This window comes from Anomaloglossus baeobatrachus, unplaced genomic scaffold (assembly GCF_048569485.1).
Source record: "Anomaloglossus baeobatrachus isolate aAnoBae1 unplaced genomic scaffold, aAnoBae1.hap1 Scaffold_3851, whole genome shotgun sequence".
NCBI classification, from domain to species: Eukaryota; Metazoa; Chordata; class Amphibia; order Anura; family Aromobatidae; genus Anomaloglossus; species Anomaloglossus baeobatrachus.
The window spans coordinates 1-15,133 of record NW_027443193.1 but is presented as its reverse complement, the minus strand read 5'-3'; the positions used below and the strand labels follow the sequence as shown (position 1 = coordinate 15,133).

Genomic DNA, 15,133 nt, shown 5'->3' with positions numbered 1-15,133 from the left:
AGTGGAAGCGGAGAGATCGCACCAGATGCCAATTCTAGATGTTATCACACCTGTGGTCACTGCAGCAGCAGGTGAATCCACTTTGTCCAAAAGGGATCTATTCCATTCAATTGCAAATGATCTAGATAAGACAGAGAACTGCAGCACGGGGACATAGCCGAGTTGGTCAGGTTGAGTGGTGATGAGTTTGCTATTTGGATGAATAAAGAAAGTCAAAAGTGTGAAAGATAAAAAACAAAAGGAGGAAGTGTGAAAAGTGAATGGGCCAAATTGAGGTGCATATGAAGACGTATGCTTTCTTCCAATTCATTAAATCGGGCTAATATGAATCAGGTGAATTGAGTTCTGCTTTTGGAAACTGGGTTAAGAAGGGGTGCACCGTTCCTGGAGGTACTGCAATACCAGGTCAATGCGTGGAGTGGACAGAGCAAGCTCTTTTTCCATCTCCCTGTTCTAAAAATCCATTTAATATATGGTCCCCAGATAGGGGACGTATCAGATATTAAACTGATAAGAACAGATACTACACTTGATCTTAGCCAAAAGGCCGAGAAGCGATAACCAGAATTGGTTTGGGCCTCGAGTGGCACCCTGGCCTATGCCGGACACATCTTAGGGAGAGAGAGCGAGAGGGAGACAAACCCACGCCTACACAAGACATTTTGTCACCCAAGCCAACCCTTGAAAAGGCTGCTTTGCAGAGCCAAAACAAGAAGAATGGTGCGTTTTGCAGCCGCCGCCCACTGCAATGAATCTGAATAACTCCTCCTTTAGGGCGCAAGCAACTCCCCTCCCCCTTGCAGTCTTTCCAATTCACGATACAAAAAGACGGACAGGACAGGTTGCCTGACTTTCCGTCACTGCCACCCTTTGCCATCCTTACCCGTAGAAAGCCCTTTCATCATCCCCAAACCCTAATCTTTTCCCTTTCCTTCCCAGCCCCCAAACCCTGCCCTCTGTACCTTTCTCACCACCCGCTTCCCTTCTCCTGTCATCCCCCTACCACCCGGGAAAAAAAGAGATTGCCCCCTCCTTCCACTAGCCCACCCTCCCACCCAAAGAACAACTTCTTCTGCGCAGCTTGTTTTCTAGGCAGCAGCGCTATTGTGATGTCATCGGGGGGCATTGTGACAAGCCGCCAGTGTTCCGTCTCTTCATGTTGTGCACAGTTCAAACGGAAAATACATCAACAGGCAGACTACAGAAAAGCTTACTATCAAAGGTTAGAGGGGGGCTTTCTCAGAGGGCTTTTTACAGTTTTTCTATTCCCAATTAGCCGTTTAAGTGTACTTATTGAAAGTAGTAATTCTTTCATAGGCCGCCCTTTCTTAGTATTTGACGTTCCTTATATTGCGGTATGAGGCTTCGCAGTAGGTTGCAAACATTCATCACCCATGACTGTCCCCAATTGAGCTCAGAAGCTCAATGTCTATCATGACCTCTCTTTTAGAATGTCCAAGAGCAAGCAAACTATTCCTCCAGGAGAGGGCGCCAACAGACTACTAAAGAGATCATCATTACTCAAAGAAAACCCCAAAAACCAATGCATGATAGGAATAAACAGGTAACTTTCTTTGGAGTGGAAGCGGAGAGATCGCACCAGATGCCAATTCTAGATGTTATCACACCTGTGGTCACTGCAGCAGCAGGTGAATCCACTTTGTCCAAAAGGGATCTATTCCATTCAATTGCAAATGATCTAGATAAGACAGAGAACTGCAGCACGGGGACATAGCCGAGTTGGTCAGGTTGAGTGGTGATGAGTTTGCTATTTGGATGAATAAAGAAAGTCAAAAGTGTGAAAGATAAAAAACAAAAGGAGGAAGTGTGAAAAGTGAATGGGCCAAATTGAGGTGCATATGAAGACGTATGCTTTCTTCCAATTCATTAAATCGGGCTAATATGAATCAGGTGAATTGAGTTCTGCTTTTGGAAACTGGGTTAAGAAGGGGTGCACCGTTCCTGGAGGTACTGCAATACCAGGTCAATGCGTGGAGTGGACAGAGCAAGCTCTTTTTCCATCTCCCTGTTCTAAAAATCCATTTAATATATGGTCCCCAGATAGGGGACGTATCAGATATTAAACTGATAAGAACAGATTTTTGATTTAATGAAGCTTTCCAAAGCACCGCAAAAAATGCATGACCGAAGTCACACCAAAAACAGTGCAAAGGCTAGGATTCGTGTGGACCCCTCCGTGAGGAGAGGGTCCCCAAAAATCAACCCCGTCCCTCCGAGCCAGAAGGCCACAGCAAGGGTCAGGGATCTTCGGTGCTCCCCCAAGCCGAAGCTTGGTTGAGCCTTGTCGTTGCTCCCAGCGTCCACCCAGGCATCTTACCCAAGTGGAGTAGAGAGCTACTAGTTGTTGGTTTCGCAGCCGAAACTGCCCGGACCGTCAACCGGTGTTGGTTTCTCAGCCCAAGGCTAACCGGACCTCCAACCGGGTGTTGGTTTCTCAGCCAAAGCTGACCCGGACCTCCAACCGGGTGTTGGTTTCTCAGCCGAAGCTGACCCAGACCTCCAACCGGGTGTTGGTTTCTCAGCCGAAGCTGACCCGGACCTCCAACCGGGTGTTGGTTTCTCAGCCCAAAGCTGAACGGACCTCCGACCATGATTATAAAAATTTCCCTTCCTAGCCAGAAGGCCGGGATAGAGCAATATGCTCAGAAAGTATGAAAGGGCAAGGTACGGTGTGCTACAGAGCCCAAGGCTCGCCGGGGTCCCAAGCCAGCAAGCTCAGACTCACTCCAGGGTCGTCAGTCCTGGGGCACATTGCACCATAGCCCCCACACTTACTCAGTCTAATAGCCTCGATCCTGGTAGGGCCATGTTTTCCTCTAGATGAATATACTATACATCAAGAGTACTAGCAAGCGCAACCTTCCAGTGTGCATTGCATCTGCCGAGCCTCACAGATACTACACTTGATCTTAGCCAAAAGGCCGAGAAGCGATAACCAGAATTGGTTTGGGCCTCGAGTGGCACCCTGGCCTATGCCGGACACATCTTAGGGAGAGAGAGCGAGAGGGAGACAAACCCACGCCTACACAAGACATTTTGTCACCCAAGCCAACCCTTGAAAAGGCTGCTTTGCAGAGCCAAAACAAGAAGAATGGTGCGTTTTGCAGCCGCCGCCCACTGCAATGAATCTGAATAACTCCTCCTTTAGGGCGCAAGCAACTCCCCTCCCCCTTGCAGTCTTTCCAATTCACGATACAAAAAGACGGACAGGACAGGTTGCCTGACTTTCCGTCACTGCCACCCTTTGCCATCCTTACCCGTAGAAAGCCCTTTCATCATCCCCAAACCCTAATCTTTTCCCTTTCCTTCCCAGCCCCCAAACCCTGCCCTCTGTACCTTTCTCACCACCCGCTTCCCTTCTCCTGTCATCCCCCTACCACCCGGGAAAAAAAGAGATTGCCCCCTCCTTCCACTAGCCCACCCTCCCACCCAAAGAACAACTTCTTCTGCGCAGCTTGTTTTCTAGGCAGCAGCGCTATTGTGATGTCATCGGGGGGCATTGTGACAAGCCGCCAGTGTTCCGTCTCTTCATGTTGTGCACAGTTCAAACGGAAAATACATCAACAGGCAGACTACAGAAAAGCTTACTATCAAAGGTTAGAGGGGGGCTTTCTCAGAGGGCTTTTTACAGTTTTTCTATTCCCAATTAGCCGTTTAAGTGTACTTATTGAAAGTAGTAATTCTTTCATAGGCCGCCCTTTCTTAGTATTTGACGTTCCTTATATTGCGGTATGAGGCTTCGCAGTAGGTTGCAAACATTCATCACCCATGACTGTCCCCAATTGAGCTCAGAAGCTCAATGTCTATCATGACCTCTCTTTTAGAATGTCCAAGAGCAAGCAAACTATTCCTCCAGGAGAGGGCGCCAACAGACTACTAAAGAGATCATCATTACTCAAAGAAAACCCCAAAAACCAATGCATGATAGGAATAAACAGGTAACTTTCTTTGGAGTGGAAGCGGAGAGATCGCACCAGATGCCAATTCTAGATGTTATCACACCTGTGGTCACTGCAGCAGCAGGTGAATCCACTTTGTCCAAAAGGGATCTATTCCATTCAATTGCAAATGATCTAGATAAGACAGAGAACTGCAGCACGGGGACATAGCCGAGTTGGTCAGGTTGAGTGGTGATGAGTTTGCTATTTGGATGAATAAAGAAAGTCAAAAGTGTGAAAGATAAAAAACAAAAGGAGGAAGTGTGAAAAGTGAATGGGCCAAATTGAGGTGCATATGAAGACGTATGCTTTCTTCCAATTCATTAAATCGGGCTAATATGAATCAGGTGAATTGAGTTCTGCTTTTGGAAACTGGGTTAAGAAGGGGTGCACCGTTCCTGGAGGTACTGCAATACCAGGTCAATGCGTGGAGTGGACAGAGCAAGCTCTTTTTCCATCTCCCTGTTCTAAAAATCCATTTAATATATGGTCCCCAGATAGGGGACGTATCAGATATTAAACTGATAAGAACAGATACTACACTTGATCTTAGCCAAAAGGCCGAGAAGCGATAACCAGAATTGGTTTGGGCCTCGAGTGGCACCCTGGCCTATGCCGGACACATCTTAGGGAGAGAGAGCGAGAGGGAGACAAACCCACGCCTACACAAGACATTTTGTCACCCAAGCCAACCCTTGAAAAGGCTGCTTTGCAGAGCCAAAACAAGAAGAATGGTGCGTTTTGCAGCCGCCGCCCACTGCAATGAATCTGAATAACTCCTCCTTTAGGGCGCAAGCAACTCCCCTCCCCCTTGCAGTCTTTCCAATTCACGATACAAAAAGACGGACAGGACAGGTTGCCTGACTTTCCGTCACTGCCACCCTTTGCCATCCTTACCCGTAGAAAGCCCTTTCATCATCCCCAAACCCTAATCTTTTCCCTTTCCTTCCCAGCCCCCAAACCCTGCCCTCTGTACCTTTCTCACCACCCGCTTCCCTTCTCCTGTCATCCCCCTACCACCCGGGAAAAAAAGAGATTGCCCCCTCCTTCCACTAGCCCACCCTCCCACCCAAAGAACAACTTCTTCTGCGCAGCTTGTTTTCTAGGCAGCAGCGCTATTGTGATGTCATCGGGGGGCATTGTGACAAGCCGCCAGTGTTCCGTCTCTTCATGTTGTGCACAGTTCAAACGGAAAATACATCAACAGGCAGACTACAGAAAAGCTTACTATCAAAGGTTAGAGGGGGGCTTTCTCAGAGGGCTTTTTACAGTTTTTCTATTCCCAATTAGCCGTTTAAGTGTACTTATTGAAAGTAGTAATTCTTTCATAGGCCGCCCTTTCTTAGTATTTGACGTTCCTTATATTGCGGTATGAGGCTTCGCAGTAGGTTGCAAACATTCATCACCCATGACTGTCCCCAATTGAGCTCAGAAGCTCAATGTCTATCATGACCTCTCTTTTAGAATGTCCAAGAGCAAGCAAACTATTCCTCCAGGAGAGGGCGCCAACAGACTACTAAAGAGATCATCATTACTCAAAGAAAACCCCAAAAACCAATGCATGATAGGAATAAACAGGTAACTTTCTTTGGAGTGGAAGCGGAGAGATCGCACCAGATGCCAATTCTAGATGTTATCACACCTGTGGTCACTGCAGCAGCAGGTGAATCCACTTTGTCCAAAAGGGATCTATTCCATTCAATTGCAAATGATCTAGATAAGACAGAGAACTGCAGCACGGGGACATAGCCGAGTTGGTCAGGTTGAGTGGTGATGAGTTTGCTATTTGGATGAATAAAGAAAGTCAAAAGTGTGAAAGATAAAAAACAAAAGGAGGAAGTGTGAAAAGTGAATGGGCCAAATTGAGGTGCATATGAAGACGTATGCTTTCTTCCAATTCATTAAATCGGGCTAATATGAATCAGGTGAATTGAGTTCTGCTTTTGGAAACTGGGTTAAGAAGGGGTGCACCGTTCCTGGAGGTACTGCAATACCAGGTCAATGCGTGGAGTGGACAGAGCAAGCTCTTTTTCCATCTCCCTGTTCTAAAAATCCATTTAATATATGGTCCCCAGATAGGGGACGTATCAGATATTAAACTGATAAGAACAGATACTACACTTGATCTTAGCCAAAAGGCCGAGAAGCGATAACCAGAATTGGTTTGGGCCTCGAGTGGCACCCTGGCCTATGCCGGACACATCTTAGGGAGAGAGAGCGAGAGGGAGACAAACCCACGCCTACACAAGACATTTTGTCACCCAAGCCAACCCTTGAAAAGGCTGCTTTGCAGAGCCAAAACAAGAAGAATGGTGCGTTTTGCAGCCGCCGCCCACTGCAATGAATCTGAATAACTCCTCCTTTAGGGCGCAAGCAACTCCCCTCCCCCTTGCAGTCTTTCCCATTCACGATACAAAAAGACGGACAGGACAGGTTGCCTGACTTTCCGTCACTGCCACCCTTTGCCATCCTTACCCGTAGAAAGCCCTTTCATCATCCCCAAACCCTAATCTTTTCCCTTTCCTTCCCAGCCCCCAAACCCTGCCCTCTGTACCTTTCTCACCACCCGCTTCCCTTCTCCTGTCATCCCCCTACCACCCGGGAAAAAAAGAGATTGCCCCCTCCTTCCACTAGCCCACCCTCCCACCCAAAGAACAACTTCTTCTGCGCAGCTTGTTTTCTAGGCAGCAGCGCTATTGTGATGTCATCGGGGGGCATTGTGACAAGCCGCCAGTGTTCCGTCTCTTCATGTTGTGCACAGTTCAAACGGAAAATACATCAACAGGCAGACTACAGAAAAGCTTACTATCAAAGGTTAGAGGGGGGCTTTCTCAGAGGGCTTTTTACAGTTTTTCTATTCCCAATTAGCCGTTTAAGTGTACTTATTGAAAGTAGTAATTCTTTCATAGGCCGCCCTTTCTTAGTATTTGACGTTCCTTATATTGCGGTATGAGGCTTCGCAGTAGGTTGCAAACATTCATCACCCATGACTGTCCCCAATTGAGCTCAGAAGCTCAATGTCTATCATGACCTCTCTTTTAGAATGTCCAAGAGCAAGCAAACTATTCCTCCAGGAGAGGGCGCCAACAGACTACTAAAGAGATCATCATTACTCAAAGAAAACCCCAAAAACCAATGCATGATAGGAATAAACAGGTAACTTTCTTTGGAGTGGAAGCGGAGAGATCGCACCAGATGCCAATTCTAGATGTTATCACACCTGTGGTCACTGCAGCAGCAGGTGAATCCACTTTGTCCAAAAGGGATCTATTCCATTCAATTGCAAATGATCTAGATAAGACAGAGAACTGCAGCACGGGGACATAGCCGAGTTGGTCAGGTTGAGTGGTGATGAGTTTGCTATTTGGATGAATAAAGAAAGTCAAAAGTGTGAAAGATAAAAAACAAAAGGAGGAAGTGTGAAAAGTGAATGGGCCAAATTGAGGTGCATATGAAGACGTATGCTTTCTTCCAATTCATTAAATCGGGCTAATATGAATCAGGTGAATTGAGTTCTGCTTTTGGAAACTGGGTTAAGAAGGGGTGCACCGTTCCTGGAGGTACTGCAATACCAGGTCAATGCGTGGAGTGGACAGAGCAAGCTCTTTTTCCATCTCCCTGTTCTAAAAATCCATTTAATATATGGTCCCCAGATAGGGGACGTATCAGATATTAAACTGATAAGAACAGATACTACACTTGATCTTAGCCAAAAGGCCGAGAAGCGATAACCAGAATTGGTTTGGGCCTCGAGTGGCACCCTGGCCTATGCCGGACACATCTTAGGGAGAGAGAGCGAGAGGGAGACAAACCCACGCCTACACAAGACATTTTGTCACCCAAGCCAACCCTTGAAAAGGCTGCTTTGCAGAGCCAAAACAAGAAGAATGGTGCGTTTTGCAGCCGCCGCCCACTGCAATGAATCTGAATAACTCCTCCTTTAGGGCGCAAGCAACTCCCCTCCCCCTTGCAGTCTTTCCAATTCACGATACAAAAAGACGGACAGGACAGGTTGCCTGACTTTCCGTCACTGCCACCCTTTGCCATCCTTACCCGTAGAAAGCCCTTTCATCATCCCCAAACCCTAATCTTTTCCCTTTCCTTCCCAGCCCCCAAACCCTGCCCTCTGTACCTTTCTCACCACCCGCTTCCCTTCTCCTGTCATCCCCCTACCACCCGGGAAAAAAAGAGATTGCCCCCTCCTTCCACTAGCCCACCCTCCCACCCAAAGAACAACTTCTTCTGCGCAGCTTGTTTTCTAGGCAGCAGCGCTATTGTGATGTCATCGGGGGGCATTGTGACAAGCCGCCAGTGTTCCGTCTCTTCATGTTGTGCACAGTTCAAACGGAAAATACATCAACAGGCAGACTACAGAAAAGCTTACTATCAAAGGTTAGAGGGGGGCTTTCTCAGAGGGCTTTTTACAGTTTTTCTATTCCCAATTAGCCGTTTAAGTGTACTTATTGAAAGTAGTAATTCTTTCATAGGCCGCCCTTTCTTAGTATTTGACGTTCCTTATATTGCGGTATGAGGCTTCGCAGTAGGTTGCAAACATTCATCACCCATGACTGTCCCCAATTGAGCTCAGAAGCTCAATGTCTATCATGACCTCTCTTTTAGAATGTCCAAGAGCAAGCAAACTATTCCTCCAGGAGAGGGCGCCAACAGACTACTAAAGAGATCATCATTACTCAAAGAAAACCCCAAAAACCAATGCATGATAGGAATAAACAGGTAACTTTCTTTGGAGTGGAAGCGGAGAGATCGCACCAGATGCCAATTCTAGATGTTATCACACCTGTGGTCACTGCAGCAGCAGGTGAATCCACTTTGTCCAAAAGGGATCTATTCCATTCAATTGCAAATGATCTAGATAAGACAGAGAACTGCAGCACGGGGACATAGCCGAGTTGGTCAGGTTGAGTGGTGATGAGTTTGCTATTTGGATGAATAAAGAAAGTCAAAAGTGTGAAAGATAAAAAACAAAAGGAGGAAGTGTGAAAAGTGAATGGGCCAAATTGAGGTGCATATGAAGACGTATGCTTTCTTCCAATTCATTAAATCGGGCTAATATGAATCAGGTGAATTGAGTTCTGCTTTTGGAAACTGGGTTAAGAAGGGGTGCACCGTTCCTGGAGGTACTGCAATACCAGGTCAATGCGTGGAGTGGACAGAGCAAGCTCTTTTTCCATCTCCCTGTTCTAAAAATCCATTTAATATATGGTCCCCAGATAGGGGACGTATCAGATATTAAACTGATAAGAACAGATACTACACTTGATCTTAGCCAAAAGGCCGAGAAGCGATAACCAGAATTGGTTTGGGCCTCGAGTGGCACCCTGGCCTATGCCGGACACATCTTAGGGAGAGAGAGCGAGAGGGAGACAAACCCACGCCTACACAAGACATTTTGTCACCCAAGCCAACCCTTGAAAAGGCTGCTTTGCAGATCCAAAACAAGAAGAATGGTGCGTTTTGCAGCCGCCGCCCACTGCAATGAATCTGAATAACTCCTCCTTTAGGGCGCAAGCAACTCCCCTCCCCCTTGCAGTCTTTCCAATTCACGATACAAAAAGACGGACAGGACAGGTTGCCTGACTTTCCGTCACTGCCACCCTTTGCCATCCTTACCCGTAGAAAGCCCTTTCATCATCCCCAAACCCTAATCTTTTCCCTTTCCTTCCCAGCCCCCAAACCCTGCCCTCTGTACCTTTCTCACCACCCGCTTCCCTTCTCCTGTCATCCCCCTACCACCCGGGAAAAAAGAGATTGCCCCCTCCTTCCACTAGCCCACCCTCCCACCCAAAGAACAACTTCTTCTGCGCAGCTTGTTTTCTAGGCAGCAGCGCTATTGTGATGTCATCGGGGGGCATTGTGACAAGCCGCCAGTGTTCCGTCTCTTCATGTTGTGCACAGTTCAAACGGAAAATACATCAACAGGCAGACTACAGAAAAGCTTACTATCAAAGGTTAGAGGGGGGCTTTCTCAGAGGGCTTTTTACAGTTTTTCTATTCCCAATTAGCCGTTTAAGTGTACTTATTGAAAGTAGTAATTCTTTCATAGGCCGCCCTTTCTTAGTATTTGACGTTCCTTATATTGCGGTATGAGGCTTCGCAGTAGGTTGCAAACATTCATCACCCATGACTGTCCCCAATTGAGCTCAGAAGCTCAATGTCTATCATGACCTCTCTTTTAGAATGTCCAAGAGCAAGCAAACTATTCCTCCAGGAGAGGGCGCCAACAGACTACTAAAGAGATCATCATTACTCAAAGAAAACCCCAAAAACCAATGCATGATAGGAATAAACAGGTAACTTTCTTTGGAGTGGAAGCGGAGAGATCGCACCAGATGCCAATTCTAGATGTTATCACACCTGTGGTCACTGCAGCAGCAGGTGAATCCACTTTGTCCAAAAGGGATCTATTCCATTCAATTGCAAATGATCTAGATAAGACAGAGAACTGCAGCACGGGGACATAGCCGAGTTGGTCAGGTTGAGTGGTGATGAGTTTGCTATTTGGATGAATAAAGAAAGTCAAAAGTGTGAAAGATAAAAAACAAAAGGAGGAAGTGTGAAAAGTGAATGGGCCAAATTGAGGTGCATATGAAGACGTATGCTTTCTTCCAATTCATTAAATCGGGCTAATATGAATCAGGTGAATTGAGTTCTGCTTTTGGAAACTGGGTTAAGAAGGGGTGCACCGTTCCTGGAGGTACTGCAATACCAGGTCAATGCGTGGAGTGGACAGAGCAAGCTCTTTTTCCATCTCCCTGTTCTAAAAATCCATTTAATATATGGTCCCCAGATAGGGGACGTATCAGATATTAAACTGATAAGAACAGATACTACACTTGATCTTAGCCAAAAGGCCGAGAAGCGATAACCAGAATTGGTTTGGGCCTCGAGTGGCACCCTGGCCTATGCCGGACACATCTTAGGGAGAGAGAGCGAGAGGGAGACAAACCCACGCCTACACAAGACATTTTGTCACCCAAGCCAACCCTTGAAAAGGCTGCTTTGCAGAGCCAAAACAAGAAGAATGGTGCGTTTTGCAGCCGCCGCCCACTGCAATGAATCTGAATAACTCCTCCTTTAGGGCGCAAGCAACTCCCCTCCCCCTTGCAGTCTTTCCAATTCACGATACAAAAAGACGGACAGGACAGGTTGCCTGACTTTCCGTCACTGCCACCCTTTGCCATCCTTACCCGTAGAAAGCCCTTTCATCATCCCCAAACCCTAATCTTTTCCCTTTCCTTCCCAGCCCCCAAACCCTGCCCTCTGTACCTTTCTCACCACCCGCTTCCCTTCTCCTGTCATCCCCCTACCACCCGGGAAAAAAAGAGATTGCCCCCTCCTTCCACTAGCCCACCCTCCCACCCAAAGAACAACTTCTTCTGCGCAGCTTGTTTTCTAGGCAGCAGCGCTATTGTGATGTCATCGGGGGGCATTGTGACAAGCCGCCAGTGTTCCGTCTCTTCATGTTGTGCACAGTTCAAACGGAAAATACATCAACAGGCAGACTACAGAAAAGCTTACTATCAAAGGTTAGAGGGGGGCTTTCTCAGAGGGCTTTTTACAGTTTTTCTATTCCCAATTAGCCGTTTAAGTGTACTTATTGAAAGTAGTAATTCTTTCATAGGCCGCCCTTTCTTAGTATTTGACGTTCCTTATATTGCGGTATGAGGCTTCGCAGTAGGTTGCAAACATTCATCACCCATGACTGTCCCCAATTGAGCTCAGAAGCTCAATGTCTATCATGACCTCTCTTTTAGAATGTCCAAGAGCAAGCAAACTATTCCTCCAGGAGAGGGCGCCAACAGACTACTAAAGAGATCATCATTACTCAAAGAAAACCCCAAAAACCAATGCATGATAGGAATAAACAGGTAACTTTCTTTGGAGTGGAAGCGGAGAGATCGCACCAGATGCCAATTCTAGATGTTATCACACCTGTGGTCACTGCAGCAGCAGGTGAATCCACTTTGTCCAAAAGGGATCTATTCCATTCAATTGCAAATGATCTAGATAAGACAGAGAACTGCAGCACGGGGACATAGCCGAGTTGGTCAGGTTGAGTGGTGATGAGTTTGCTATTTGGATGAATAAAGAAAGTCAAAAGTGTGAAAGATAAAAAACAAAAGGAGGAAGTGTGAAAAGTGAATGGGCCAAATTGAGGTGCATATGAAGACGTATGCTTTCTTCCAATTCATTAAATCGGGCTAATATGAATCAGGTGAATTGAGTTCTGCTTTTGGAAACTGGGTTAAGAAGGGGTGCACCGTTCCTGGAGGTACTGCAATACCAGGTCAATGCGTGGAGTGGACAGAGCAAGCTCTTTTTCCATCTCCCTGTTCTAAAAATCCATTTAATATATGGTCCCCAGATAGGGGACGTATCAGATATTAAACTGATAAGAACAGATACTACACTTGATCTTAGCCAAAAGGCCGAGAAGCGATAACCAGAATTGGTTTGGGCCTCGAGTGGCACCCTGGCCTATGCCGGACACATCTTAGGGAGAGAGAGCGAGAGGGAGACAAACCCACGCCTACACAAGACATTTTGTCACCCAAGCCAACCCTTGAAAAGGCTGCTTTGCAGAGCCAAAACAAGAAGAATGGTGCGTTTTGCAGCCGCCGCCCACTGCAATGAATCTGAATAACTCCTCCTTTAGGGCGCAAGCAACTCCCCTCCCCCTTGCAGTCTTTCCAATTCACGATACAAAAAGACGGACAGGACAGGTTGCCTGACTTTCCGTCACTGCCACCCTTTGCCATCCTTACCCGTAGAAAGCCCTTTCATCATCCCCAAACCCTAATCTTTTCCCTTTCCTTCCCAGCCCCCAAACCCTGCCCTCTGTACCTTTCTCACCACCCGCTTCCCTTCTCCTGTCATCCCCCTACCACCCGGGAAAAAAAGAGATTGCCCCCTCCTTCCACTAGCCCACCCTCCCACCCAAAGAACAACTTCTTCTGCGCAGCTTGTTTTCTAGGCAGCAGCGCTATTGTGATGTCATCGGGGGGCATTGTGACAAGCCGCCAGTGTTCCGTCTCTTCATGTTGTGCACAGTTCAAACGGAAAATACATCAACAGGCAGACTACAGAAAAGCTTACTATCAAAGGTTAGAGGGGGGCTTTCTCAGAGGGCTTTTTACAGTTTTTCTATTCCCAATTAGCCGTTTAAGTGTACTTATTGAAAGTAGTAATTCTTTCATAGGCCGCCCTTTCTTAGTATTTGACGTTCCTTATATTGCGGTATGAGGCTTCGCAGTAGGTTGCAAACATTCATCACCCATGACTGTCCCCAATTGAGCTCAGAAGCTCAATGTCTATCATGACCTCTCTTTTAGAATGTCCAAGAGCAAGCAAACTATTCCTCCAGGAGAGGGCGCCAACAGACTACTAAAGAGATCATCATTACTCAAAGAAAACCCCAAAAACCAATGCATGATAGGAATAAACAGGTAACTTTCTTTGGAGTGGAAGCGGAGAGATCGCACCAGATGCCAATTCTAGATGTTATCACACCTGTGGTCACTGCAGCAGCAGGTGAATCCACTTTGTCCAAAAGGGATCTATTCCATTCAATTGCAAATGATCTAGATAAGACAGAGAACTGCAGCACGGGGACATAGCCGAGTTGGTCAGGTTGAGTGGTGATGAGTTTGCTATTTGGATGAATAAAGAAAGTCAAAAGTGTGAAAGATAAAAAACAAAAGGAGGAAGTGTGAAAAGTGAATGGGCCAAATTGAGGTGCATATGAAGACGTATGCTTTCTTCCAATTCATTAAATCGGGCTAATATGAATCAGGTGAATTGAGTTCTGCTTTTGGAAACTGGGTTAAGAAGGGGTGCACCGTTCCTGGAGGTACTGCAATACCAGGTCAATGCGTGGAGTGGACAGAGCAAGCTCTTTTTCCATCTCCCTGTTCTAAAAATCCATTTAATATATGGTCCCCAGATAGGGGACGTATCAGATATTAAACTGATAAGAACAGATTTTTTTGATTTAACAGCATCTTTATTATCATGCACTACTCACAAAAAGGTAACAAACCGTGTACAGTGCCGCAGCCCCGTACACACAGAACTATACAATCCTTCTTACATAGCCATAGAGTACGACGCACTAAACTATACATCACCCTCCTATGCTTATCCATAACACTCAAGCTGAAAGAAAAAGTTAGACAATAAATAACGACGAACCGGCGATTGGGGGATGGGGGTAGGGGAAAAGGGGGATAGGGTGGGGAAATCACAGGCCCGAAGCTTTATTGAAAGACGCACATAACGGGAAAAGGAGGGAGGGGGCATGGAAGAGGTCTAAACCTCCTCCTCGGCGCTGTCGTCCGGACTGTCCATGATGGAATAGTCTCTGAGCAGGCTGTGGGTCAGCCTGCGGCAATCCTGGATAGACATCCTCTCCCTCTTCAAGATGAGCCGGTTCCTGGCGACCCATATAGCGTCCTTAAAGCAGTTCATAAGGCGCCAAGCCTCCTGGATGGCTCCAACGGTGTGAGTCCCAGGGAAGAGTCCATAAAGTACGGAATGGTACGATAGGCTCCCTCTGGGGACGGAGTTCCTCAGGTCATCCTCCAGGGCAACCAACAGGCGCTGTGCGAAACGGCAGTCCCAAAAGGCGTGCAGCGATGTTTCCTCCACGAAGGGGCACCTTGGGCAGTACCGGGTTTTGCACAGGTTCCGGGCGTGCATGAATGACCGGACGGGCAGTCCGCCCTGTATCGCCATCCATGACAAGTCCTTGTGCCCGTTGGTCAATCCAGCCGATGACACGTTTGTCCAAACAGTCTCCAGTGTGTCGTGATGAAGTCCTGGAATGTTCTCCATTTCGTCCTTGGCTCTGATGAGTTTGTGGATAGTCTTTGGCTTCCACAAATCAGGCTTGAGTCCCTCCAGTTGGTGTTCCCTCACAAACCGAACCACGTCTCCGTAGAACCATGGCGCCGTCCAGTTGTAGGGGAAGGAGCTGTCCCACTTGTCCCAGCCTAACCGTCTCCAAAGGGGGAGCAGGAAGAAGCGAGACATGGACCCACCCGCGGAACCTCTCTTGACTCGCAGAGTTCGGCGAACGCAGTCACATACGAAGGAGGATCGCAGGAGGGTGGGGATATCGGGTACGCCCTTCCCACCCTTGCGAGGATCCTTGT

At 47.2% G+C, this 15,133-nt stretch overlaps 8 non-coding genes and 2 pseudogenes across 8 annotated transcripts; all 10 read right to left on the bottom strand.

Moving 5' to 3' along the window:
- Positions 1–368: 368 nt before the first annotated feature.
- Positions 369–559, bottom strand: LOC142275689 (U2 spliceosomal RNA). Its single transcript, XR_012739310.1, has one exon. It is a non-coding gene; the product is annotated as a U2 spliceosomal RNA (small nuclear RNA).
- A 1,387-nt stretch (positions 560–1,946) lies between these two features.
- LOC142275717 (U2 spliceosomal RNA) lies at positions 1,947–2,139 on the bottom strand. The gene has a single exon (XR_012739335.1). It is a non-coding gene; the product is annotated as a U2 spliceosomal RNA (small nuclear RNA).
- Positions 2,140–2,827: 688 nt separating this feature from the next.
- On the bottom strand, positions 2,828–2,954 carry LOC142275718 (U2 spliceosomal RNA; annotated as a pseudogene).
- Positions 2,955–4,341: 1,387 nt separating this feature from the next.
- On the bottom strand, positions 4,342–4,532 carry LOC142275688 (U2 spliceosomal RNA). The gene has a single exon (XR_012739309.1). It is a non-coding gene; the product is annotated as a U2 spliceosomal RNA (small nuclear RNA).
- A 1,387-nt stretch (positions 4,533–5,919) lies between these two features.
- LOC142275686 (U2 spliceosomal RNA) lies at positions 5,920–6,110 on the bottom strand. Its single transcript, XR_012739308.1, has one exon. It is a non-coding gene; the product is annotated as a U2 spliceosomal RNA (small nuclear RNA).
- A 1,387-nt stretch (positions 6,111–7,497) lies between these two features.
- Positions 7,498–7,688, bottom strand: LOC142275685 (U2 spliceosomal RNA). Its single transcript, XR_012739307.1, has one exon. It is a non-coding gene; the product is annotated as a U2 spliceosomal RNA (small nuclear RNA).
- A 1,387-nt stretch (positions 7,689–9,075) lies between these two features.
- LOC142275721 (U2 spliceosomal RNA) lies at positions 9,076–9,266 on the bottom strand. The gene has a single exon (XR_012739337.1). It is a non-coding gene; the product is annotated as a U2 spliceosomal RNA (small nuclear RNA).
- Positions 9,267–10,652: 1,386 nt separating this feature from the next.
- On the bottom strand, positions 10,653–10,843 carry LOC142275719 (U2 spliceosomal RNA). The gene has a single exon (XR_012739336.1). It is a non-coding gene; the product is annotated as a U2 spliceosomal RNA (small nuclear RNA).
- Positions 10,844–12,230: 1,387 nt separating this feature from the next.
- On the bottom strand, positions 12,231–12,421 carry LOC142275708 (U2 spliceosomal RNA). The gene has a single exon (XR_012739328.1). It is a non-coding gene; the product is annotated as a U2 spliceosomal RNA (small nuclear RNA).
- Positions 12,422–13,808: 1,387 nt separating this feature from the next.
- LOC142275715 (U2 spliceosomal RNA) lies at positions 13,809–14,014 on the bottom strand (annotated as a pseudogene).
- Between the last annotated feature and the right edge of the window lie 1,119 nt (positions 14,015–15,133).